Below are 25626 nucleotides of genomic sequence, written 5' to 3'. Positions count from 1 at the left end.
GTGTCAACCTCGTTAAAAAATGAATCAGTGTGTTCGAGGACAGTTCCTTTTCCTGTGCCAACCTCGTTAAAAAATGAAACAGGCTAGTATGAGGATAGTTCTTTTACTGAGTCAACCTCATTAAAAAATGAATCAGCTAGATTTTAGGCTATATAGATTGTAGAAAGTAGGATTTTGAGGATAGTTCCTGTTACTGAGTCAACCTCGTTAAAAAATGAATCAGGTATGAGGATAGTTCCTGTTACTGAGTCAACCTCGTCAAAAAATGAATCAGGTATGAGGATAGTTCTTTTCTTGTGTCAACCTCCTTAAAAATGAAACAACTCCCTTTTCAAGGTAAATATTGAAAGTAAACCTTCATTCCATCCATCTGGTTGAATGCAATGAAGCCTGGGGGGCATGTACCTCTCTTTGCATCGTTATGCTGGGGGCATGCGAACTTTTTGAGCATAATTCCTTGTCTTGTGTCAAGCTCGTTAAAAAATGAAACAAGGGTAGGTTAAGTAGGTAGATTGTAGAGAGTAGTCATGAGCATAGTTCCTTGTCTTGTGTCAAGCTCATTAAAAAATGAATCAAGGACTTTAGAGCACAGTTCCTTGTCTTGTGTCAAGCTCGTTAAAAAAATGAATCAAGGTTTTTTAGGTATAGTTCTTTGTTAGGTAGATTGTAGAGTAGTTATGAGCATAGTTCCTTATCTTGCGTCAAGCTCATTTAAAAAATGAAACAAGGGTTTTGAGGATAGTTCTTTTCCTGTGTCAACCTCACTAAAAAATGAAACAACTCCCACAAGTCTTTCCAAGATCTTGAAAGAAAAGCTTCATTCCATCCACCTCATTGAATGCAATGAAGCTTGGGGGGCATGTACCTTGATTTGCATCATTATGCTGGGGGCATGCGAACTTATAACAAGCATAGTTTTTCGTTTCAAGCTTGTGTAAACATGAAACCGAATCCGAGCATAGTTCTTTTCCTGTGTCAAGCTCGTTAAAAAATGAAACAAATCCTCCTCTACTTGAGTCGAGAGATTGACTAGATCTCGTAAATGTTAAGTATTTAGGTTAGTTATTTCAGTTTTTTGCATAATTTTCTTACAGTTTTAGGTCGAGTCTTTCAAATGATCTCGTTCATGAACCTTCATTCCATCCAGCTTGTACCTGGTTGAATGAAATGAAGCTGGGGAGCATGCGCTCTAGCAGTTATGCTTAGGGGGCATCAAGCACAGTTTTATCTCTGTTTCAAGCTTGTGTAAAAATGAAACTGTTTTGAAGCATAGTTTTTATCTGTTTCAAGCTTTTGTAAAAATGAAACCTATCTCGAGTCAATTTCAGTTATTTTCAAGACTCGCTAAACTCGTGAAAATCCTGAGATTATTTTGCTATCTTTCATTCTCGTAAAACAAATGAAAATGCCGAGTTCTTTCCGTCTTTTCCTGCTCGTAAATTAAATTGAAATTCGGCCATATGAGTACATTTTTATCCCTTTTTCGAACTCATTAAAATTTACGAAAAAGTGAAACCTTGGAGTTCTCTTTTAAGCCCTTTTCAGACTCCTAAAATATGAAAAGATTGCCGAGCGTTTCTTTTACACTCGTTAAAACGGAATTAAAAGACGGTCCCCTTATAGCTCTTTTCTGACCGTAGAATCAGGAAAAGATTGCCGGGTTTTTGTCGTTTCAAACTCGATACGGAAATAAAACGACGTGTCCTTGATCACTTTTTACTTTTCAGGTCAGTGGCACTAATTATGAAAGTACTCCTTGGTCACAAGATCAAGCGGTTCCCCCAGGTATTATTTTATACTTTTTCGGGCTTGAGGGACACAAATCTACGAAAAAGTTCAACTTGGAGTCTTCTTAAGTTTTTCAGACTCTCTAAAATTGAAAAACACCGAGTTTCTCCTATACTGGGCTCGTTAAACATTTCACAGTAAAGGACCTGTTCAATTACAAACAGGAACGAACCACTCCTTCCTAGGGTTCGAATCAAAACTAGGTTGGACTCATCTGAAGGATGAGCTTATAATCAAGCATATGTTATCCTCCTCAAGCTTGTTAAAAATAAAGAGGTACTTGCCAGAAATGGTGGGGGAAAAGAGAGAAGAATGAGCCTATTTGTTACCTTTTGTCTCAGAAGAAACTTTATTACCACTCTTGAACACGACATTTTTCATTCACCTGGGTTGGGAAATCCTTTACCTCACAGTTGATCAAACCACTTTGAAAGTCTTCAGCCGGGTTCCGGGGATTAACTTTGAGTTATTCGTCACCAAGCCATCTGTCGTGTCGTTATGTGTTCAAGAGGTCTGCAAGCAAAACTTTCATCTGCAAAATACTTGTCATCCACTTGACCATCCCTGAGTCAGTCCTTACAGCAACATTTCTTCAACTTGAACAATGATTTCGTGTTGTGGGCTTGCCTACAACGGGTCGCTTTCTATCGACATCAGCACATTATCTAGAGAGATGACTTAGAAATCGTCAGTACCTTGAAATCTGCATGCATCAATGGCAGGTTTCTCGCCTTTGACGTCAGTTTACATCATTGACTTTCGATCGAAGGATTCTGTGAAATGTTCGACATCAACTCATTCATTCACATCTCATGGATTGTACTGGGTACTTTGAGAACCATTGACATTACTGGTGGTCTCTCTCACGCTTGTTAACAGTTTACATCATCGACTGGTAATCAAGTGGTTTCTACCATGTTCGACATCAACTCATTTATTCGCATGGCTAAAATCGTACCAATTCGGGAAGTAGAAATGAAGACCCTGGATCTAGTTTCCACCATCCAGGCTGCAAGGAGTTTTGTATTCATTATCTAAGTAGACTAATCATATCATATGGCTGCGCCCATACTGTATCTACAAAAGTCTATGATTATGATGTACTGCAAGATCATTTCTGTATCAGAGTAGTTAGTCTGTTAGTTAAAGTTTTAATCTGAGTATGGGAATGCCTACCTCAGTGATGATATAATCTTATACATGTATTTTTTGTTGAAAATTGCAGGTTCTGACCAGGCTCTCCACGGGATAATCCTTGAAATGATAAAGCGCTTCACCCTTCCTAGATATTACAAACCCTAATCTATTCCAGGCTTCGCACTTTAGGGGGCAATCTGTTACACTAAAAAATGTCACCATGACTATTTACAGTTAGTATGGCTCAATCAACAGTCATGCTACCCTCTTAGGCAAGTCTTATGCCTCTGCTCTCCATGTCAAACTCCAAAAAGAGAGAAAGTCTTGTATAAATGTATTTATCTCTGGGGACGCAGGTTCTCTCAACCTTACCTGCGGGGACGCTCCCAATGTTCACGAAAGCTGCGTCCAAAGACGCTCTGTATGTAAAGGGACAGGTGCGTCCCCCTGTAAAGGTTAGAATGCGCAAGTTTCATCTTTAAAAAGTTACTTGTGGTCATTTCTAGAGCATTCTAGAAGGTTGTTCAACGTGTATTGGGCGCCTCCAGATGGTTCATGCACTCCTATCAAAGAGGAACTTATCCCATCAATAAGGGAGCTATCCCACCCAAAGAGGGGATTATCCCATTGATGGTGGACCTGATTAACCTCCTCTTGAGCACTATAAATACAGGCATTGGGCCAGAAGGAGGAGAGGTTGAAACTATACATTTTCTAAGGGTAAATGCTTCAGGAATTAGGACTCCCATTTAGAAGCTTGTGAGGAGAGATTGCCATCTTTGCTTGTTCTATTTGGAAGTGGGTGTGCTTTGTCAAAGTAAAGGAGAATTCTTGAAGGACCCTGGGAAGGACTTGCACAACACCAAGGCTCAGGTTGTATTTGTTCTTTTTGTTACCTATTAATGCAAATGAGTCCATTCTTCTCAATAACTTGTTATTTATGAGTTGTTTCATGTACTCCTTGGTCTACATGTTGAATATGCTTTGTTTTATGTTATAATCAGGTGCTATTTAATGGTTTGACTGTTGGTGATTGCAGGTTTTGGAGAAAAGGAGGAGCTCATCCAGATCAACAAAGCTTGGACTTCTACAACAGCATTTGGACAAAGGTAAGAACAAAACACTTGATATCTCATATAATAATGCATGTTTAGAGAAGGATAGCTCTACTTTGTTTTGTTTGTCATTAGAATGTCTTAGACTTCTAGGAAGGTCGGTTGTGTTCGCACTATTGACTGATTCCGTGTGACAATGGGCCATATGCAGGGAAGGGAAAAATCAATTTGCCGATGAGATGGAGGATATTACCATGGATGTCTATGATGAAGCCTTGTATGGAGAGGAAATGACCATTGACTGTAGCAGAACTTGTTGGGGTTGTTTGTGACCTTATGACAGAAGGTACAAATCTCTGTGACAAGGGAGGAATGTGATGATCATTGTGGAGGAATGGGTCATGCTTTAGCCATATGGAGAAATTGGCTAAGTGCCTGGCATGACTCATGGATAGATTGGAGAAGGGCACACACTAGAGTTTGGTGATACTTGGGTAGACTTCTCGTGGCCGAGACCAAGAGGAAGTCTTGGTGGAACCTTTAGTGGGGGAGTTATGATGGAAGAGACTCATGTGATGATGAAATGGTTTGGGTGATCGAGTTCACTAGACGGGATTGCAGACTTGGATGAGGATGACCAATTGTTGTGATGGGTCTACTTAGTTGGACAACATGGGCAGCTTGAGTCATGGACATCGAGTTGGAGACATGGAGCATGGCAGTCTTATGCAAGAACATTATGTAGGAGCACTTGTAAAGGTGTCACTTATGGGCATCCAATGAGGAGTGCCAAGGCAGGGATGTTGTGCAGGTAGATTTGCTGGTGTGACATGGAGATGTTTTATTTATGAGCCGATGGGGATGTTGTGCACTCTTGTACAACAAGACCATGGACTTGGTTGGACTTGTGAGCAGACTATGGAGCATTCCTACTACATGGAGAGCTGAGGCATCTTGTAGGGACCTTTGGGCCGAGACATGTATGCTTGCTAGGATGTTGGTTGGAGATGACTCATGGAGCTCATGATGACATGAGGTTGTGACTTTTGGGGACTTCATATTATGGTGGACTTAGAGGATCTGATACATTGAGGAGCTAAGGTCAGGGACTTTGATGCAGTATGGGGTGCATACTTTTGAGTACATTTATGGGTGTGCTTGAGAGAGCGACTTGATGTGGAGGATCGATATGAGACACTTTGGAGTGATAAAGTTGCAGCGATGATGATGCCTTGGTGGCAACACTTGGGCATGGGTTGAGCCGAGACTTAACCACTTTTGATAGATGGGAGTTAAATGATCTACGATCATGGGTAGCACATGGGAGATGAGACAGGTGTATACTTGTTTCTATGGCAGACTTGAGGGATGGCACATTACAGATATGATGGAGATTGCTTCATGGACCTGGATGTGGCACATCGAGAGTCGGGTTTGATGAGAGGATCTCTTCATTTTAAGGAGATGGATTTTACACATATATGGATGATGTTGGGATAGATGCGGCTGATTTCATGCAGCACATTGACACCAAAAATCATGGATAGCATGTTGCAGATGAGATGGGGACTACTTCATGGACCTGGGCATGGCTGACATTTTGATGGAGATGGAGATGGATTCTTGATCGATTTGATGTTGTGACAAGAGGCTGAGAGAAACGACTGATGATGGCATGAGGATGTGCATTCTCATGGTTTGAGCGTGACAGTTGGATTAGCTACCCGACTAGTTCATATCGTGGGGCTCAAGCAGTGTACAGAGATGTGTTAGCATTGTGTTGAAGTATCATGGCAGCAGTTCACACGATGACGATACATGATGAGGTCAACACGATATGTTGTAGTGAGCATGTAGCTTGAGTTGGAGCAACCAGCCTTCCACGGTGGGGCAACATGTGGGATTGCGACGGATGTGGTTGATGATCATGGATTGAGGAGACTTTTTGATTAATGAAGACATAAGCCTTTATGGTTTATGCGATGGCAGAGTAGAGGCAAGCAGCATGAGCATTTTGATGTTGGAGCTAGCGACACTTTGCGATGTCGTATGACGGTGTTGTCGAGGACGACAACCATTTAGAGTGGGGGAGAATGTAGCGCGAAGGGTGCACAATGGGCGAGCGGGTGAAGAGCTGGGGCAACCGGCGAGTTGGGCGTGCCCGCACGGTGCAACGAGCTGACCGAACGGAGGAGACAAGCCAACGTGCGACGTGAAAGTCATCTTGAAAAATGACTAAGTGTTGGGAGGTGGAAAGTTTATATGTGGGGGAGGTCCCGCACATGGGCGTCCACACCATGGGCCGACGCGACGGAGGGGCGAGTTGGATGAAACGCTGGGTCGGTTTGGTGAGTTGACGCCCCAACCGATGGGCCAATTGCCATATAAGTAAAGTGTTGGGATGGTGGCAAAAATAAATCAAGAAAAGCTTCCAAGTGTTTATGCAAGCTAGGAGGGCGAGCTACTTGGAAAGTCTGAAATTGGGTGACGTGCAGGGGGACTCTTGGGCTGTAGCACAAAGCCATAGGTCATGCGAAGGCATTCCGGTGAGGGCATGTGAGGGCGTTTTCCTGAACGACCGAACGGGCGAGGTCATCCGAAGGAGAACGGGTGAGGGCATCTGAGGGCATTTGTCTGAATGATCATTCGAAGGTGTTTGGGCGAGGGCGTCCGCCTGAACAACCGAACAGGTGAGGTCGTTCGAAGGCATTCGAAGTTGTGTGAAGGCGAACGGGCGAGGGCTTGCGAGGGCGTCCGCCCGAACGACTGAACGGGCGAGGGCGTGTGAGGGCGTTTTCCCTAACGACTGAACGGGTGAGGGCGTGTGAGGGCGTCCGCTCGAACGGCTGAAGGACATGCTGAACAGTGCGACGTGAATGAGTTGTGACAGACGGTAGAACCGGTGGGCACTCCGAACAGTGGTTCGGGTAGTCTGAACGATGCAGGCTGGGTTACATGGTTGTGACAGAAATTGTACCAAGGAAACTTGGGGTTTCCTGCAAAGACTGTAAAATTGTATATTTTGTGAAATATTGTTATTATCGGGTAGACTCATATTTCAAGGAGTTTCCCCTCCCATTAAAATATCTGTTGTGAATATGTGTAAATGGTAATAACGATAAAGATGCTTAATTGAATGTTTCCGCTATGTATGTGAATGTAATACTTAGGAAAGTTGAAAAATAAACTAAGTATAGAAAGTAGGCGTAGTCCACACTTACAAGTATTGTTAAAGAGAAAGTAGGTGGTGGTGCCGCACCCCCGACCATGTGGTTGGAAGAGTACCGCTAGGGTAGGGGCATGAAATGGTCCCTCGAGCGGGCGATGTTGGCCACCATGTGAACACACAAGTAACAGCCCTTTCACTGAGGGTTGTGAACATGTTCTCCAAAATCTCATTGCCCTAATCATCTAGAGAAACTAAATTGAGTTTTTGGGAGTCTGAAATGTACACAAGGGGGGGTAGATCAATCCGAGCAACTAAAGACTGAGAGCTCCCAAAACAAGAGAGTCGCACAGAATCTAGTGGGTTTTCTTGCTCTGTCAACGCCATGCGTCTAGACCTAGTAGTAGCAATAGAGATGCTGAACCAAACAAAAGGCTCAACCAACTCACTGTATCAGCAAGCCGAGGGAGGTAAGCCAAAGGGATGTGGGTTGGAGGAGCGACCATGATTTTAGAGCTCAGAATGTTATGAAACTAGCTCACAAAAAGATAGAAAAGATAGATGAACGCCTTAGAAATAAGCCTCTTTGAGAGGGAAACCTCCTTTACATTACACAAATGAAGAATTCTTAGATGATACAAATGATAAGACCTCCTTTCTATATATAGGAGTCTAAGGGGTCATAATATAATCAGAGCTAGCATAACAATAATAATGTAAGGGCACAATAATAACAATAGTAGGCTTCTATGGGGCACAATAATAACAATATGGGGACTACATGGGCACAACAATATAATAAGGGGGTTGTACTAATAAAAATAAGGGGTTACACTAGTAGTATAGGGACCTAACATTCCCCTCTCCTTCAAAAAGTGTTATCCTCAACGCTTGAGTAGTTCTTGATGCTTCTGTAAAAAATTCTTGTCCTCCCATGTGGAATCTTCAGTGGGTAAGTTCTTCCACTTGATAAGATACTCTGAAATTGATCGATTTCGTAGCTATCAGGTTCTTCTTTCTGTGAATGGTCCAGGTTCAAATATGATTTTTCCTTTCTCATAAAGTTCTGGAAATATTGTTTGAACTGGGATCTTCCGCAACTTTTGAATGAGTGGCCACACTTCTTCATCCTTTTTCCATTCATCCCTTGCTTCGTGTATCCAATCTAGATGGATAATAGAAATAACACAAAACAATGCTTCCACATCCTCATCCTTTCTTGAGAGTGCATTTGCAACAACATTTTGCTTCCCTTTTTTGTAGATGATTTCAAAGTCATAACCCAACATATTTGTGACCCATTTTTTCTGTTCTTCTAAAGATAATCTTTGTTCTAAAAAGTATTTAAGACTATCATGATCCATTTTTTACTTGAAGTGTCTTCCCATTAGGTAAGGTCGCCATTTCTTAAGTGCATGTAATATTGCCAACATTTCCTTCTCATAAATTGCTTGCTTGAGATGTAGATGTAAAAATACCCAGTCGCCTACATCAAAACTTCTTTCACTCTGATGTTGATCTGCCTGTTGTTTCATTCAACTCTGCACCAAAATGGCGTTATCCTTTAAAATTTGGAGAACTTGTTGTTGATGCTCGATGTGATCTTTCACTGCTTGAATATTTTTCTTCTTGATATGTCCTTCTATCTTGAGATTTTGAGGAGTGGTAATTTCTTCGAATGCATTACAAGATATGGTCAGATTCATTTCTTGATACTCGATGTGATTTTTCACTTCTTGAACATTTTTCTTCTTGATATGTCCTTCTATCTTGATAGCTTGAGGAGTGGTAATTCCGGCCAATGCATTACAAGATATGGTCAGATTCATTTCTTCTTTCTTGATATGATCTTTCACTTCTTGAACCTTCTTCTTCTTGATGTGTCCTTCTATCTTGAGAGTTTGAGGAGTGGTAATTCTTGCCAATGCTTTACAAGATATGGTCGGATTCATTTTTTCTTTCTCTGGGGTTGATTCCTGGTGTATATCCTCTTCTTTTGATGTTTCTTGATTCTTTTCTTCCTCTCCTTCATAATCTATGTAAAATAATTTCTTCTCAGCACACTTATGACCTTTAGTGTATTTTTTATCACAATTGTAACAAAGCCCTTTTGCTCTTTTTTCTTCCAATTATTGTGGTGTCAACCTTGTATGTTGTGAAAGAATAGGAGAAAAAATACTTCCATATTTATAGTTGTGAGGGGTAGACTTCCTTGTTTCCATAATTTTCCTTTGCACTTTTCTTGCCCTCTCCAATGAACCAGGTTCCCAATGACGCACCTCATGTTGAATGTTATCCTTTAAAGTCTCTATAGAGACATCAATCCTCTGCTTCTCTGGAATATCATTTTCCCTTATATTCAATTTTTGAAAGTCCTCAATGTTCTCTGCCATTGAACACTTTTTTTTGAGATTTATCAATAGGCTAAAGAAGGTGTTGCTCTTTGTATCCTCATAATGTGCTATCATTTCTTCCATGAAAATTGACCACGTAACAAGTGGTTTACGAGAACAAAGCCCTTTATACCATAAAAATTGATCTGATTCTAAATAATTAGATGCAATACGTACCTTTTGTAATAGTTGAACCTCATGTAGATCAAAATATTTCTCCATCTGTAGTATCCAATTTACCAGATCCTTGCCATCAAACTTCCTCATCTCGCTTTTTCTTGATTTTAGGAGCTCGATCTTGAAATGATTGTAACTCTGTAATTTCAAATCTCCAAGTTCTGAAATTTCGTCCTGTAGTAGCCCTCTGAGTCCTCTTTCTAACCCTGAAAGTCTGATCAAGATTGGATTCTGTAAGAAAGCGTTATGTCAAATCTCCCACAATGACCTAATTATAGACTAGTTCAGTAGAGTGAACTTGTATGACGTGCCACATGTCACTGTTTCAACCTTAGGTTTTGAACATTATACCCAAACAAAATAGATTCCGTCCTCTTTCTGTAACTTCTTATGAATTTTCAATCTGATGCTCAGAGAGAAAGTTATGACGATTTTCCCAAGGTCACCTATTTAGGATGTAATTCGGGAGTCTACAAAAACCCTAACTTCCTCAGATCATATATCCGAAAATACAGCGATACAAGATCCTAAATTCAGACCCGGGGTTCAAACCAATTTATTCTCATATGGGTTTTTGTTTTAGCTTCTGAAACTTTGTAGCGAAAATATTATAGCGAAAATTCCACGATGACCTGTTTTAGATGAAATTCTGGACCTTGCACAAACCCTAACTTCCTCAGATCATATCTCCGAAAATATAGCGAGACAATATCTGAAATTCGGACCCGAGGTTCAGCGTGATTTCCTCTCAAATGGGTTTGTTTTTTTTCTTCTGAAACGTCGCAGAAAAAAAGGTTATAGCGAAAATTCCACGATGGCCTGTTTGGAGCAGCGAAACCCTAGAATCCAAAGCTTTGATACCAAATGTTATGAAACCAGCTCACAAAAAGATAGAAAAGATAGATGAATGCCTTAGAAATAAGCGTCTTCAAGGGGGAAACCTCTTTTACATTACACAAATGAACAATTCTTAGATGATACAAATGATAAGACCTCCTTTCTATACATAGGAGTTTAAGGGTTCATAATATAATCAGAGCCGACATAACAATAATAATGTAAGGGAACAATAATAACAATAGTGGGCTTATATGGGGCACAATAATAACAATATGGGGACTACATGGGCACAACAATATAATAAAGGGGTTGTACTAATAACAATAAGGGGTTACACTAGTAGTATAGGGACCTAACACAGAATCACTAGCGTTTAGAGCTCAGAATCCATAGAGTCTAGTTACGGTACACACACGGGTAATGATTTTCAAGGATGTGTAGTGTGGAGATTTATAAATATTTTTATTAACTCTTAGGAATGGCATGGTGCATCAAGGTACAGGGCATTCCAGACACATCTTTTACTTTTTCAAACTTCTTTTGATGATGAAACTGAGTTTTACTGGTCGAGTTTGTCTACCATACTCAGTATGATGGATCAATCTATTAGTGACCCTCCATTTAGGTTATTGAAGGTTCCACTCATGAATAATTGATTTTGTTATTGGATCCTATATCGAAATTTATATGACCAGTAAAACGATTTGTAAAAGCTTATTTTTATCTTTAAAAAAAGTTATAAAAAAAGTTATACCACTATAGATCAAATTTTTTAAGTAAAAACTTTTTTAAAGTTTAAAATATAATGTGTTATTTTTCATTGTTTAAATTATATTTTTGAATGGTAAATAAAATATATATAGGACTAAATAAAAAATCTAACCATAATTTTTTTTTTTTGATATATAGATGTATATGAAGTTGATATTGACATAAATTACTTTGCATACATCTTCAAAAAGTTTATTTAAATCTCTTGTTGAAATACTTTTGAAAAGTAAAATCTCATTCACACAAATTTTTTCACTTCTAATTACTTTACAACATATTCATTTTTTTTTAATTATAGGTAACACTATTTCTTTGTTTTCGAACATAAGTTTTAATTTCTAATTTTATTTTAAAGGGCACAAATGAACAGACAAACTTACACATCCCCTCATACTTAGCTGTAGAATGAGCCTCTCAGCTCAATAATAATAATAATGGTATATAGCTTAAAATAAAAAGGTTAAATATTTAAAATTTGTATTAATATATTAAAAAGATCTTGAGTATTCTTAAAAGTTGAATTAAAATTGAATGCAAATATTAAATATGTTACAATTGTCAATTGTATTTTTTAAAAAAAATTGATTAAAATATAAATAAATAAAGGAGATAAACCCAATGGATAAAGTTATAACCAAGGTGAGAGTTAACTCCCTAAAACCCATCTTGTCTCTCTCATTTATCTAAAGTAGTCCAGTTATGTGGAAGGTTGTTAAAGTTTAGATAGAATCGTGGTAGCTCATGAAGTTATTCATTCTTTCCAAACCACAAAAAAGGAAGGTATGATTATCAAGCATGATTTATCCAAAGTCTTTAATGAATTAAGTTGTTATTTTCTTCACCAAATCCTTCTAGCTTTTGGCTTCTTGGAAACATGGACAACATCGATTGGTTCTCCTACTTTCCCATCTTTCTTCTCCATCCTGATGAACAGTTCTCCCTCATCTACCTTTAATCCATCTAGCAACATTAGGAAAGGTGACCCTTTCACCCTTCCTTTTTGTGTTGGCCTCAGATGGATGAGGAAGAGTTATCAAAGTGGTGGTTTCTAATGGAAACATCAATGGACTAAGGTTGTGTGAAGCACTTCTAACTTCCCATTAATAGTTTTTCGATGACACCATGTTAATTGGTAGACCCACAATGAAAGAAGCTTCAACATTCAAAGATGTTTTGGAGGATTTTATCGAAGCCTTGGGAATAGAGATTAATCTTCACAAATCTAAATTTTTCCTTTTCAACAATCCTCCTGTTGTCCAGGGTCATATTACCTGACTCTTTGGCTACCAATATAGAAACATTCCAACCAAATGTTCAAGTGCCCCTCTTACTACCAATTCTATCAAGACCAAACCTTTTACTGATCTCATTCAAAAAAGCACTAAGCACTTGGACAATTGGACTTTTTGTTCTCTTAAGATATCAGTTCGACTGGTGCTACTCCAATCTATCCTTCAAGCTCTCTCTACCTACCTTTTCTTATCTCTTGCAACTCCAAATGGAGTTCTCACTGAGATTCGATCTTTCCAATGCTCTTTTCTTTGGGGGGTGCCTCTCATGAAAATAAATTGGCACTTATTTTTGGGATAAATTATGTCTCCCAAAGGCCAAGGGAGGGTTTGGATTGAGATACCCAAAAATGTTAAGCACAATCCTTTTGGAAATGATTTTGTGGCGCTAGTTCCGAGGAGGAAGGGATCTATGGAGACAAATATGGGACTATAAATACATTGGCAACATCCAACACTCTCAATGCATAAGAATGAGGTAGGTCACATTAATCTCATCCATTTGGAACCTTCCTTGTAGAGGTAAACATTTAATTCAAGATCATTACTTTTGGGAGGTTCCTGATGGAAAAATGGCAGAGTTTTGGGATGATTTATGGCATTAGTTATCCAAGCATATTTCCCAAGAAGACCACTAGGACCTCTATGATAACATGAAGTCAAGGAAGTCAAGTCCCACTAGCACAACCAGTTGAGGATGGGCCTCGTTAGTAAGGCAACCTAGGATCAAACTTTATGGGGGGTGGTTGTTCCATGTGCTAGGGATGGGAGACATTCTAAAAATCCATTCGGCTTAGGGCTAGTGTGGCCCAGGACAGGTGCGATCCCTGGGTGACTTTGATTGATAAGATGCCCCTGGGTCATGGATTCTCAAGCCATAGGTCAAGCATAGAGGATCACAAACAACTTGACAAAGAAAAAAAAAAAAAGTCAAGGAAACAACTTCTAGTGGTGGACTATTACAATGGAACCTTTGCAGAAACCAAACGTTGTTGTTGGAATATTGAAGACCAAAAAAATCACATTCCAGTGCATAAACCCTGGAATACGCTTTGGGATATTCTTCAGAAAAACACGTATATCCCTCTCAAATGAACATGACAAGCTAATAAGGGGACATGAACCTCAAGGGACTTTCACAATCAATAAAGCCTATATTATTGCTACAAATTAGGATCAAATCCCTTAGCTACACATTTCGATTGAAATCTAGAGACATAATTTATGGCTTAAGGTGACATTTTACCTCAAGATTTTGGCTCATAATAGAACACTAACCTAGGACCACATAACTAGAAAGGGATTTGAAAGGATTACCACGTGTTACCTCTATCATATTCAATGGGAATCTAGTATGCATCTCTTTAATTTATGCCTCTTCTCTAAAGATCTATGGAAAAGATTAGAATCCATCCAATCCAATCATTGCCATAGTGTTATTTTTAAAACCATCTCCCTTTGGTGCCCCAATACCTTTGCTTGTCCCATTCTTAATAGATCTTGGTCACATCACAATCACAAAATTTACTGTGTGGTAAGTGCCTTTCCAAACTCTCTTTTAGATAGAATTCTTTGATATATGAAGGATACCATCCTTATACACTCTTCATTTTATTTGGAATGGAAATCTTTAGGCATTGAAGCTCTCATTCTTCATGATATGAATCTCCCTCAATTTTCTTTGTGAAATTCTCCTTCACCTAGTCATCCACCTTCCTCTTCTCCCATGCATTGAACTTGCCTACTCATTGGGATACATCGAACTTAACTTCCATGGAGCCTAAAAAAGGAATGCATGAAAAATAAGTTTTGGTGGTGTCTTTTGCTTATACTTTGGTACAACACTTCATATTTATGCAAATTAAATGGCCATTAATAACAATAATTCTATTGAATTATTTACCCTCAAATTTGGATTTAGGAAATATATTAGAAGTGATACCACAAAACTTTCTAGAAGGGTACTTGTAGTTGGTTATATCCATGATTAGATAACTCACCCATGGATCCTCACCAACCAAATTATCACCTAGTTGGAGAGTGGAGAATTTCTTGGTTAGAAGAACATCACATCTTAGGGACATTCTAGTCATTCTTCTCTCTGATATCCAATGTCAAGGAAAAATGATATGACATAGTTGTTCTAATTAATAGCTCCTAAGATGGTCCCCATTCCTCCCAACTTGAAGATGATTGCATAGCACTAACAACTGACGATTTCTCCTCCATAAATATGCTGATAAATGTGGGGAAATATTTCCTGATGGAAGCATTTAAATGCAGAAGGGGACCCCCCATTGGAAATTTTAAATGTATAGGGAGGATGTGGTAGTCAACCTATGATCCATCTAGCCATTATGATGGGTCCCCACATGTTATAGGTTTGAAACTATTTTTTTTCCAACCTTCATGTAACGAGTATTAAATTTATTCATGCCCATTTGAGATATTTATCCTTTGATATGATTTTTTTCATTATGCTCCTAGGGTGGCTCGATCCACTCATTAATTAGCCTTGGCCACTATTGTTTCCACAAAAATGTATGGACTTTTCATGTCTCCATCTGATATTTACCTCAAATTATGCTAGCCTTGTACACTCGTTCCTCTCACCCTTTATAGTTTTAGGGGACCATAATTCTCCATTGGTGCTAAATGTTGGCTCTCTCTTGGATTGTTGAAGGGTTGTCCCTCCTTTGGTAGGCTACATGTAGTTCTTCTTATTGAATTATACCTACTTAATATGATGAGGTTATTTCTCCCGAGCTTAGTCATTAACAAAAAAAGAGTCATAGACACAGGGGAGGAGGTGGTCATAGAGACATTGGGGGTTCACATGTCGGGTTCAAAGCCAAAGCATCATCCCACCACTTTCAAAGTCACACCCCACTAGAAATTCAATTTGGTTTGCATGAGATAGAACTCGAGGTGAGACACGACTACCAAGGGATTTCAAACGTTAAGGCTTTACACAACACAACCTCATGGATCCTAGACCCGGGGACTACTTGACATTAATAGAATCATAATATTCACACTATGGACCTATACTAGCACCTCAAGGCTTTATTGGGAAAAAAAATTTTGGACCAAGAGATTCGTGCAATCAAATATTAAGGAAGCTGGAAAACTTAAAACTTCTTGTTATAGACAATAAGGGATGCCTAGATCACATAGAATTATGTTTTCCTCCAAACCCGAGTCACACTCCTCCATGCAAGAAAGAATCCCAACTAATAGAGATGGACACGTCCTTATCAAATTGAATTCTTCGCTTATGTTAATTTATTTTTGTGTCATGAAGCTTCAAATTAGGTTTACCTTTGTGTTGCACTATGCAAAACCCCTCATTAAGGTTAATAGTAGAACTAATAAATAATCGGGACCCTTTTAGATTTAGGATAAAATCCTTTAAGTTTCAATAAAATAAGATAATATTAGTTTCATTTTTCCAAAAAACTTGACTAAAATAAGAAATCTCCCATTTTCGCACATATTGGCTTTTGCTTAAAATCCCTTATCGACAAAACTTTGTCGGGGTATTTCAAATATGGTAACATGTCCTCTTAAGAAAAGTTGCAATTAGACTTTCACCGATTATATTTTTCATGTGTTTTAAACCTAAAAGTAACAAAGCGTGTTTTCATGAATATAATAATAAGTCATGCCCCACAACATTGCCACGTAGCATTTATCAGAGCTTCCAAATATCAGAGTTTTAAATGTAAACCTCATATCGCCAATCTCCAATATTTCTATCCCTTGATCCTCCAATATCCCTTCTCTCTTAGTCTTTCGATATACAACAATAGTCACAAAGCTCTGATCCTTTAATATCCTCCGATCGCCGATCTCTGATTTCCTCAAACCTCCGATCTTCGATAAACCTCCCGCTATTTATATCGCAACTCTCATATCGGGACTTTCCAATCAGTTGTTATCCTTTGATACCTCTGATACCAAACCTCCGATACAGGATCTCTGGTACCTCTTCCTGCCTATATTTTTAGTGATTACACTCTAAAAGCCTATCGTAGGATGAGAATATTGCATGTTTCAATGATATAATGATAATATTTCTCTGATAAAATCCTCTAATATGATGATGTGTACCAAAGCCCATGTGAATCAACGTTTTACCATTTAATGGTTGAATGTAACAGATTTATGACTTCGAAGTTATTAATTATTTCATTATTGTGGAACGATATCATAAAATTTTGCTCATAAAATACATAGATTCATATCTGAGTAATTCTTCAGTTAGAAATTTTCTATTTATCCTTGTATTTCTCTTTGCAGGCCAGTCCTGATAAGCATAATTTAGCCGAAATGGAAATCTTCAGTGCCAGAGAAATTTCAAACAATATCACAGAAACAATCAATGACAGCCGATTACATGCCAACCTGATTTCGAACTGCCTTGAGGATACTTTTCCTGATGTAAAATTGTTGACTAAGGCATGGCAAGAATCATTGAAAAAGAAGGCTGAGATGATAACAATTCTATCAAAAATTGACTTGGAATTCCATTGAAATTTCCTAGTAAAATTGCATCGTCAGTGGCTGATGCTGAGGTGTCTCTCCAACAAAACCACTCATCTTCTTCCAACACTCAACAATGTGATATTCACTGCACGGATGCACATAAAACCTCATAATCCACATGAATGAAAGCCAATGATAGATATATGTGAGCTTCGGCAGTGAATGGAAGAACAACCTTCATCTCAGTCATAGTTAAGTTGTTACAACTGCACTCTATTATTAACTTTGTATTTTATTTTAAGTGTGGTTTGTTAAAACCACTGCAGTATTTTATGGAATTTTTCTATATTTGTATTTTGATTACAAACTATAAATCCCCTTCATTGTTATGAAGAAGGGGTTCTGAATTTTTGCAAGAAATCTTTTGGTTTGCACTACTGTAGCTTGAAGGAATCTTAATAGAAAGAGGAACCACTACTATTTCACTTATGAGCAGAGTTAATGTTTATTAGGTACTACTATCTGAATACTAGAACTCTATTAATGATTTGAATGGTTATTGTATTTGTGTTTATCATATATGCTTTTGCAAACAATTGAACATTTATCGCTATTGATGTGTTTGATTGAAATCTTTCAAGTATAAGTATGAACAATGATATCTTATATGTGCAATTTGTTTCAACAACTAATTTAATTAACTATTTAATTAAATTAATTATCTTTATTCGTTTTATCCTCATGGCTAATTTCATGATCTATATTGTCATGTTAAAGTAAGATCTTTCTAAAGACACATATACAAAGAAATTTTTTCTCGGGATAGTTATTATGAGTTTATTTATTCTTTTCTGAATTTTATTCACATCCTTACTCTCACACTTATATATTTCTCATCCATCTTTATATCTTTCATTATGAAAAATTGTTTCCATAAACCCAGTCAGATCCACCATTCCAAACGGAAAAGGAGTTGCCCTAAGTTCTCGACGGGTTGTTTTCCTCAATGTTGAGGTAGATATTTTCAAGCCTTCAACATTTTTTGAACTAGAAGGATTTTCTTTAGACTATGAATGGCAAGAAGATCCACTCTTCAACTAAAAGGTCATTCCAAGAGTCAGCCTCCCTCAAAACAACTACCAAATTCCAGATCACATTCAAAATCTCCTAACCTAAGATCTGAAGTTCTTCAAAAATCCACCAAAACTCTTAACACACTTCCAAAGTCAGTTGGCCAAAATTCTTCTCTAATACCAACTAAGCCTCCTAAGATTCGGTCTTTGATCTAAAAATTGGAAGAAATTTCTATTTCTGGAGAAAAATCCATCCAAAGCGAGATATCTGGAGGAAGTGTTTACTCATCCTTACAGCCTTCTAGTGTATTAACTACATCCTAGAGTGAAAAACTTGGATTTAAACCTTTTTAGTTCCCATTAACCACTTGTTGAAGAAAGAAAACTACTCCAGAAACCCATTCTTCTGCTAGCGAGATTACATTTCCATATTCCCCTCGTACTCATTTTTGTTGGACACCTAATCCTCTAAGGGTTGGTGTGGAAGATGAATAGCCAAAGAGAGTCCAAGAGACCACTTGGAATATGAATCCAAGGGTCACACCAATGTACTATAAATGTATATCATGTCAATAAGATATGCATTCAATGTTTATCTTTCATATATGTTGTTAACATTCAATGTATGTTTAACATGGTATCGAAGCTAAGTTGGCTCAAATTTCCTATGTCAACGCTTGTTAGATCTTTAGACATATGCCTATGTAACTCTTATCTCTACCATTATTCGTTAAAATCGTTGGTCATGTCTTCAACACGCTACCATTGTCTGTGAAAAGAATTGCCTTGATCATCCATCAATAGCACTACCTTGAGTGCTTGCATGGTAAACATTTTAAATCTGCTTTCCATTCTACAGATAACGTTAGTTTCACTCTTGGACAATGCACCTCTAACCAATAACGTTTACTGCGCGCGTCTACCACTAGTTTCCAGCTTCTTCCAAACTGGACTCAAAACCTTTCTCCTCTCCATAATGTTTTGGTCATAGGTTTTCCTACACAGTCACAGTGATTAGGTTAATGCATTATGGTAGAAGAACTACGCATTGAGAAAAACATAGTTGATCTCTTCGCTTTGTAATTTTTCACCGCACAGTTTTGATGAGATATTCCCATTCTAACAATGTGTAAAAATATATTTGCTATGTAATCTCTCACTGCACCCGAGAAAAAACAGTTGAAATTCCATAATATCCCAATAATCCACAAGCTTGATTAGATCAGCGACTTCACTCATAAATGCAGAAATAGTCGAACTTGCCATTGTGGAAGGCAATGAAGATGAATATGAATACTCCTCACCAAGCTTGTCCCCATTGTCCCCAACCACTTTCACTTCCAAACTTTGAGCAACATGAATTGTTGCAGCATTAGAGGATCAATGAACTCCAACTTTCTGTTGCACTAAAAATTGTCACCTTGACATTCTGAAATCTGTGTGAGTCCATTACCACTCATACTTTCCTCCTTTGCAAGTCTTAAGCCTCAGTTCTTCATATCAAGCCTTGAAAATAAGAGAAAGCCCTCAAAAGTCTCTAAAACTCTGGTTCCGCACTTTCTCTTAGCATTACTTGTGGTCCCGCACCTAAAGGTCATGTCCCCTATGCACCTGACCGCTCTGTCTCTGTGTTATGGGTGCGGACCCCTGTAAAAGTCAAAAAGGCACAAGTATATTCTTAAAAACTCACTTTGAGTCATTTCTAGAAGCTTCTGGAAGGAATCTTGAGGTGGAAAGTTCGCTCCCTTAAGGTTCATGCATCCCATACCTTAAGGAGCTAACCCCTTGATGTGAGGAGCTTATCCCTTTGAAGGAGGACTCTATCCCTTCATAGGTGGACCTGTAACCTCCTTCCTCTACACTATAAAATGAAGCATTGGGCTGGTTACTAGGGAGGTTGAAAAGCTGAATATTTTTGAGGTGAAATGCTGCTGGAACTTAGTCTTCCTAATTGAGCTTTTGTGAGGAAAGATTACATACTTCTTGATCTCATTTGGAAGAGTGTGAGGCTTGTCAAAGTAGAGGAGATTCTTGTTTTGGACCCTAGAAAGAGCTTGTACAACATCAAGACACCAAAGGTTGTAAAGTTCTTCTATTTCAAAGTTAATACAATCAAGTTTATTTTTCTCAATAAGTTGTGTTTTATGGTTTATTTTATGGATTCCTTGATCACCATAATGAACATGATTTATTATATTAGCTATGCAGGTGTTATTTGATGTGTGCTTGTTTGTGTTTGCAGGTTCTCAAAAGGAAACTCTTTCAGACGGTTGAAGGTTGGCTGCTACAAACTAGTTTTGGACTTAAGGTAGGGTCTAACACCTCTATAGTTTTTATTAATGAATCAATATGTTTAGAGAAAGGTAGATTTGCTTGTTCTGCTTGTTGCTAGATATCTTTAGATACTAGGGAGATCGGCCTTGTCCGCAAGATCGATTTATCCGGCCAACAAATTAGCGACTCCACTGGGGATCGAACCCACTTGCTCGTCCACACGTGATTTCTAAGATGTTGGCCAAGAACCCTGATATCACTTGTATTTTGCTGCAAAAGGCCGATCAAAGTGAATTCCCGACAATCTCGAAGCCAAGTCTGAACCCCATGAGCAGGCCCTGGAATTTGAAACCCTAATGTGATGCTACTAACTAACCAAAGAACTTAATAATCCAATGTTGTTTTCATTGTTTGCTTCTACTAACAAAGGCACAGTCACAGACACTGTGGGATCAGTCACCATGAGTGTTCTGCAAGAATTCGAGATTCTTCAAGTTTGATGAGACTCTCATGACTTTTGAAGGTCCGTCATTTGAAAAATACAAAGCATCTAGCTTTTCTTTGATAGAAAAAGGTGTATGGTCTGAAGAAGATGATGAATGTGTGGACGCAACACCCAAAACCATCGAATCACTCGTGAGAAGCAAGTCTACCAATTTGGCTCCATGAATTCCTTATTGTACTGTAACAACTCTCGCGGGTATCCCTGAAATCCTCTAAAACAAAGACTTAAGGCACATAATAAAAACTGAGGTTGTAGAAATCTGCTCAGTCATGCTCAATTTTAGCATTACAAATTTATAGGATCACTAACTGTGGCCATCAGTCTCTCCCTCAACGCTGGGGTTGCTCTCATTCTGATGTGAATGGAGCATTAACGAGTTTTTTATTATTCTCCACTCCACTTGAATCGTCAATTTGAAGCTTGAACTTTAGAGAAAAGGTCAGCAATTGGATTCTCATATGTGAGACCTATAGGACAAAAAACACTAGTTGTGAGTACATTGATAGACGATTTCAGTCTTGCATTAATCTCTAGTTTTTCAAGCACGCATAATGGAAAAATTAATAATTCAGTTGAAGTTTCCCTAGTTAAATACAAGACTAATGTTATTGTAAGGCGCATCTTTGAAAGGTTCATTCAGATGTGAAGAGGCGCACCCAGTCCAAATTGATTATTTTCTGATTGAATTATTGTTTAATATTCAAAATGCTAATCACTAGAGTTTTGCCCCAATAATTTGAAGGCAGAAGATCAAAGCTGATAAAACTCCCTATGTGCTTATTGCTAATAGGGATAAACCATCGCTAAGAGAGAAGTATATGTATGCAGAAAGTAAAATTGTATTGATTTGGAAATTAAAAGAATTCTTTAGTTATTTGTTTTGCTTTCCTTAAGAACTATTGCACATTGATTGTTGATTCGGTGCATTTATTATGGCTCAAATTGACAAGTTATTAGAGTTATTGAGAAATATAATTGTGTCTACCACTGAAAGTACAGTGATAGTCAACAAGAACACCTTGTGATATTAAAACCTATTTGTAGTATACATAGGAGAAGGTAGAATTTTGGCAGCTTGAATCATAGCTACAACAATATGAGCTACATAAGCGTAGCCATCATTCTAAAACTGTTTCTGTTCAGAACATTCAAACAGACTCCCATAAGAAGCAGGTTGATTCAGATCCAATGCCCAATTAAGTAACAAAATTGCATGCAGAAGTAGAAAATTTAGCCCGTACTTCCCAATAAAATCATCATACCTTCGGATGAGCTTGTCCACAACAAGCACATGATAGGTCTTGGGTATGATAATGAGGCATCCTTTCATATTCCATATTATTCCAAGCCCATTCAATTTCAAAGCGTTGGTTTTCTTCATGGCGTTCACCTTCACCTATTCCAAATTCTAGTCCTCCATGCAAGCATTCATGCAAGCATTGTGATCAACATACTCATTCTTCACACCGATGCTTCAAAAACAAGCCTCCTGTAAGAACAAAGATTCATCTTGGATGGATCGCTTCTTGAAAATGGGCTTCAATAACCAAGAAGATATTTCAGTCATATGTTAGAACTTGTTCTAGAGTATTGAACAATATTGCAGTCGATTTTTCTCCATCATCTCACATTGCATTTGAGAGGGGGGGAAGTGATGGTCATATACAAGCTTCAAAGCCACATCAGGTGAGCCTGAGCCACAACCTGCCATACCAGGTTTAGAATTGTAGCGAGAGACAAAGATGCCCCTGAGCATGCCTTTGGTTGGTGGTTAGCTTTAAACCATCTATGCGGGGTTGAGACCTCCCTTTTCAAGTTGAGCTTCTCCATATTCAAAGAATTGGGGACACTTTCTCTAGCCGAAACCTTCAACTTCTTGCTTGTTCTGGAAGAGTTCCAAGAATTACATTAAGCATTCCAGAGTTTGTGGTCATCCTTAAACCACCACAAGTTGTAGATATCCCTTTTCCAGGTTGAAGGTCTCCTTATTCAAAGAATTACGAGCACTTCCTCTAGTAGAAGACTTCAGCTTTGTGCCGAATTTGAAAGAGTTCTGGGAACTGCATTAAGAGTTCCACTGTTGGTGATAATCCTAAAACCACCCCCTCATATCAACATTTCAGACAGCCCATTAAACCTATTGTTGCCATGCATTTTTGCACATTTTGTATTACAAATCTCTTCTTGGACTCATACATACCCCTTCTAATTAAACGGGGGGGAATGTTGGACACCTAATCCTCTAAGGGTTGGCGTGGAAGCTGAACAACCAAAGGGAGTCGAAGAGACCACTTAGAATATGAATAGGGTCACAACAATGTACTATAAATTGACATCATACCAATAATATATGCATTTAATGTTTAACTTTCATATCTTTTGTTAACATTCAATGTATGTTTAACACCTTCTCTTGGTCCCTCCACTTCCTCTACCTCTTTACCTTCTTATAATCAACCTCTCATCCCATCCATTAACATTACTCAAACACAATCATCGAGTGATCAGTAGCACTACAGGAGCATCTTATACAACGACTCAATCACCACCATCCCCCACATCTTCTACTCTTTCCTCTACCCCTAGTACTTCTATAATGTCCCAAAGACCATGGAATAACCCTGGGGAGGTACAGATGGCTCCACCATTAAACCCTCCTCCCAAACCCCTGGAGAGGTGGCTTCCTATATTTAATCGGGATGATGGCTTCCATGTAGAGGAATATCTTCATAATTTCATGTTAGCCATCAATATGAATGGATTCACTGAAGAAGATTGTGTTGTAAGCTCTTTCCATACACATTTGAAGGACCTGTAGGATCTTGTTATTTTTCTCTTCCTCCCGGATCAATAACAAATTGGGATATGTTTGAGAGAAATTTTTGTTGAAATTTGGTGATGACTAAACAACTTCCATATTGATTAATGACTTATCAAATCTTAAGACCAATCCAAATGAAATAATCAAATATTTTAATTCCAGATTTAACAAATTGCTGAATAATATCCTAGACACTTCTATACCATGGAATGATGTACAGATTGAATGGTATATCTCTTCTCTTCCTTTAAACATTATTATGTTCGTAAATAGAGCCAAAAAAATAGTATTTCATTATAACATGAAAGAAGCTCTATCGGTAGAAAAGAGAATCCTTTCTCTTGAAAAGAAAACTACCCTTGATGAAAGAAAGCAAACCAAAAAAGTTACTTTCAAGGATGAATCCAAGAAGAAATCTCCCAAGTATCATTTTGACTTGGAAGGATTGTAAAAGGTTTTGAAGACAATGTCTAATGAAATGGTAAAAATTAAAAAACAAGTAGTTGAAACCTCTAAAAATCCCGTTCATCTTTTCAAAAGGACTCAACCATCACAGTCACAACCACCTACCATTATATTAAATGCCGAATCTGATCAAGAGGATGAAGAGGGACAATCAACTTTATCTACAAGAAGAAGAATTAGTAGAAACTCATGGTTTATGGTATTTCATCTTCACTACTTCAGAAAATGAAGAAGAATAAGAGGCCCTACTAGTAAGTACTAGAAGTAAGGGACTTACTGATTCATCTCAAGCAAATCAAAAACAAAATTCCCCTATTTTCCCTAATAAGGAAAAAAGCGTAATTAAGAAGTCATCTACTCCTTCTTCAAATTCTCTTCTGGCTACTTCTAAATATCCTTCTTCATCCAAGACCTTCATAATCCATGACACTATGGAATATAATATTGTCGAGGACATGAAAAAGGTCAAAGAAGACATTTCTCTTTATCAGGTTAGTAAATTAAAACAACAACATAAGCTTTTACTTAAAGAATTGAATGTAGTTCCTGCATCTCCATTACCTACTGTTGTCACTGCAAAGGCCTCAAAAGGGAAAGGAAAACCTCCTAATGTCTCTTCAGATAAAATTGACTCATCAGATGCCATTTTGATTGGAGATGAATCAAATTCCCATACTCCTCCCTTTTTATTGACTTTTGAGATTTTTAACAAGAATGTTCATAACTTTCTAGTGGATTCTGGTGCATCATCAAATGTCATGCCTTACGTGGTATGTCTTAAATTAAATATGTCACCATAGAAATTTGTTGTTTAGATTATTCAATTAGATTGCAAAAAAGTCAAATTTTTGGGAGAAATGAATTTTTTTTTAATAATATTAGCTTCCAATTCAAAGGTTTGTCAAATAATAGATATATTAGTTGTAGAATTCCTGAATTTGATAGTCTTATTCTAAGTAGAGACTGGTATGAAAAACTACATGGTTACTTTGCAACTAATTGGTCACACATGTGGCTTCCCTACAATGGAAAACCAAATCAAATTCATGGTGATAGGGAAAAACACATGAAACATTTAGTGATTGGTTTTGATGAAGAAAACGAACCAGTAGTTTTTACAAACAATATTCTTGGAAGTTACTCTTTTGAGTCTTTCTTTGTAAATATGCAAGCACAATAATTTCCTTTTTTAGTTGATTTTGTCTCATCTCAAATTAAAAATTTCTCCAAAACAGATTCTTCTAAGTATATTAATGTTGTAGAAAACCTTGTAAATAAGCACGATAGTGTATTTTGGACTCTTTATTTTCATGGAGCGAAATTTAATGAAGGTGTAGGAGCTGGCTACATTTTGGTTAATCCTTATGGAGAAAAAACTATGTTA

This window comes from Pinus tabuliformis, chromosome X, assembly GCF_031772625.1.
Source record: "Pinus tabuliformis cultivar Carrire ecotype Pingquan chromosome X, CPIR1, whole genome shotgun sequence".
Taxonomy (NCBI): domain Eukaryota; kingdom Viridiplantae; phylum Streptophyta; class Pinopsida; order Pinales; family Pinaceae; genus Pinus; species Pinus tabuliformis.
The sequence above is the reverse complement of the archived record's forward strand: the minus strand, read 5'-3'. Positions refer to the sequence as shown.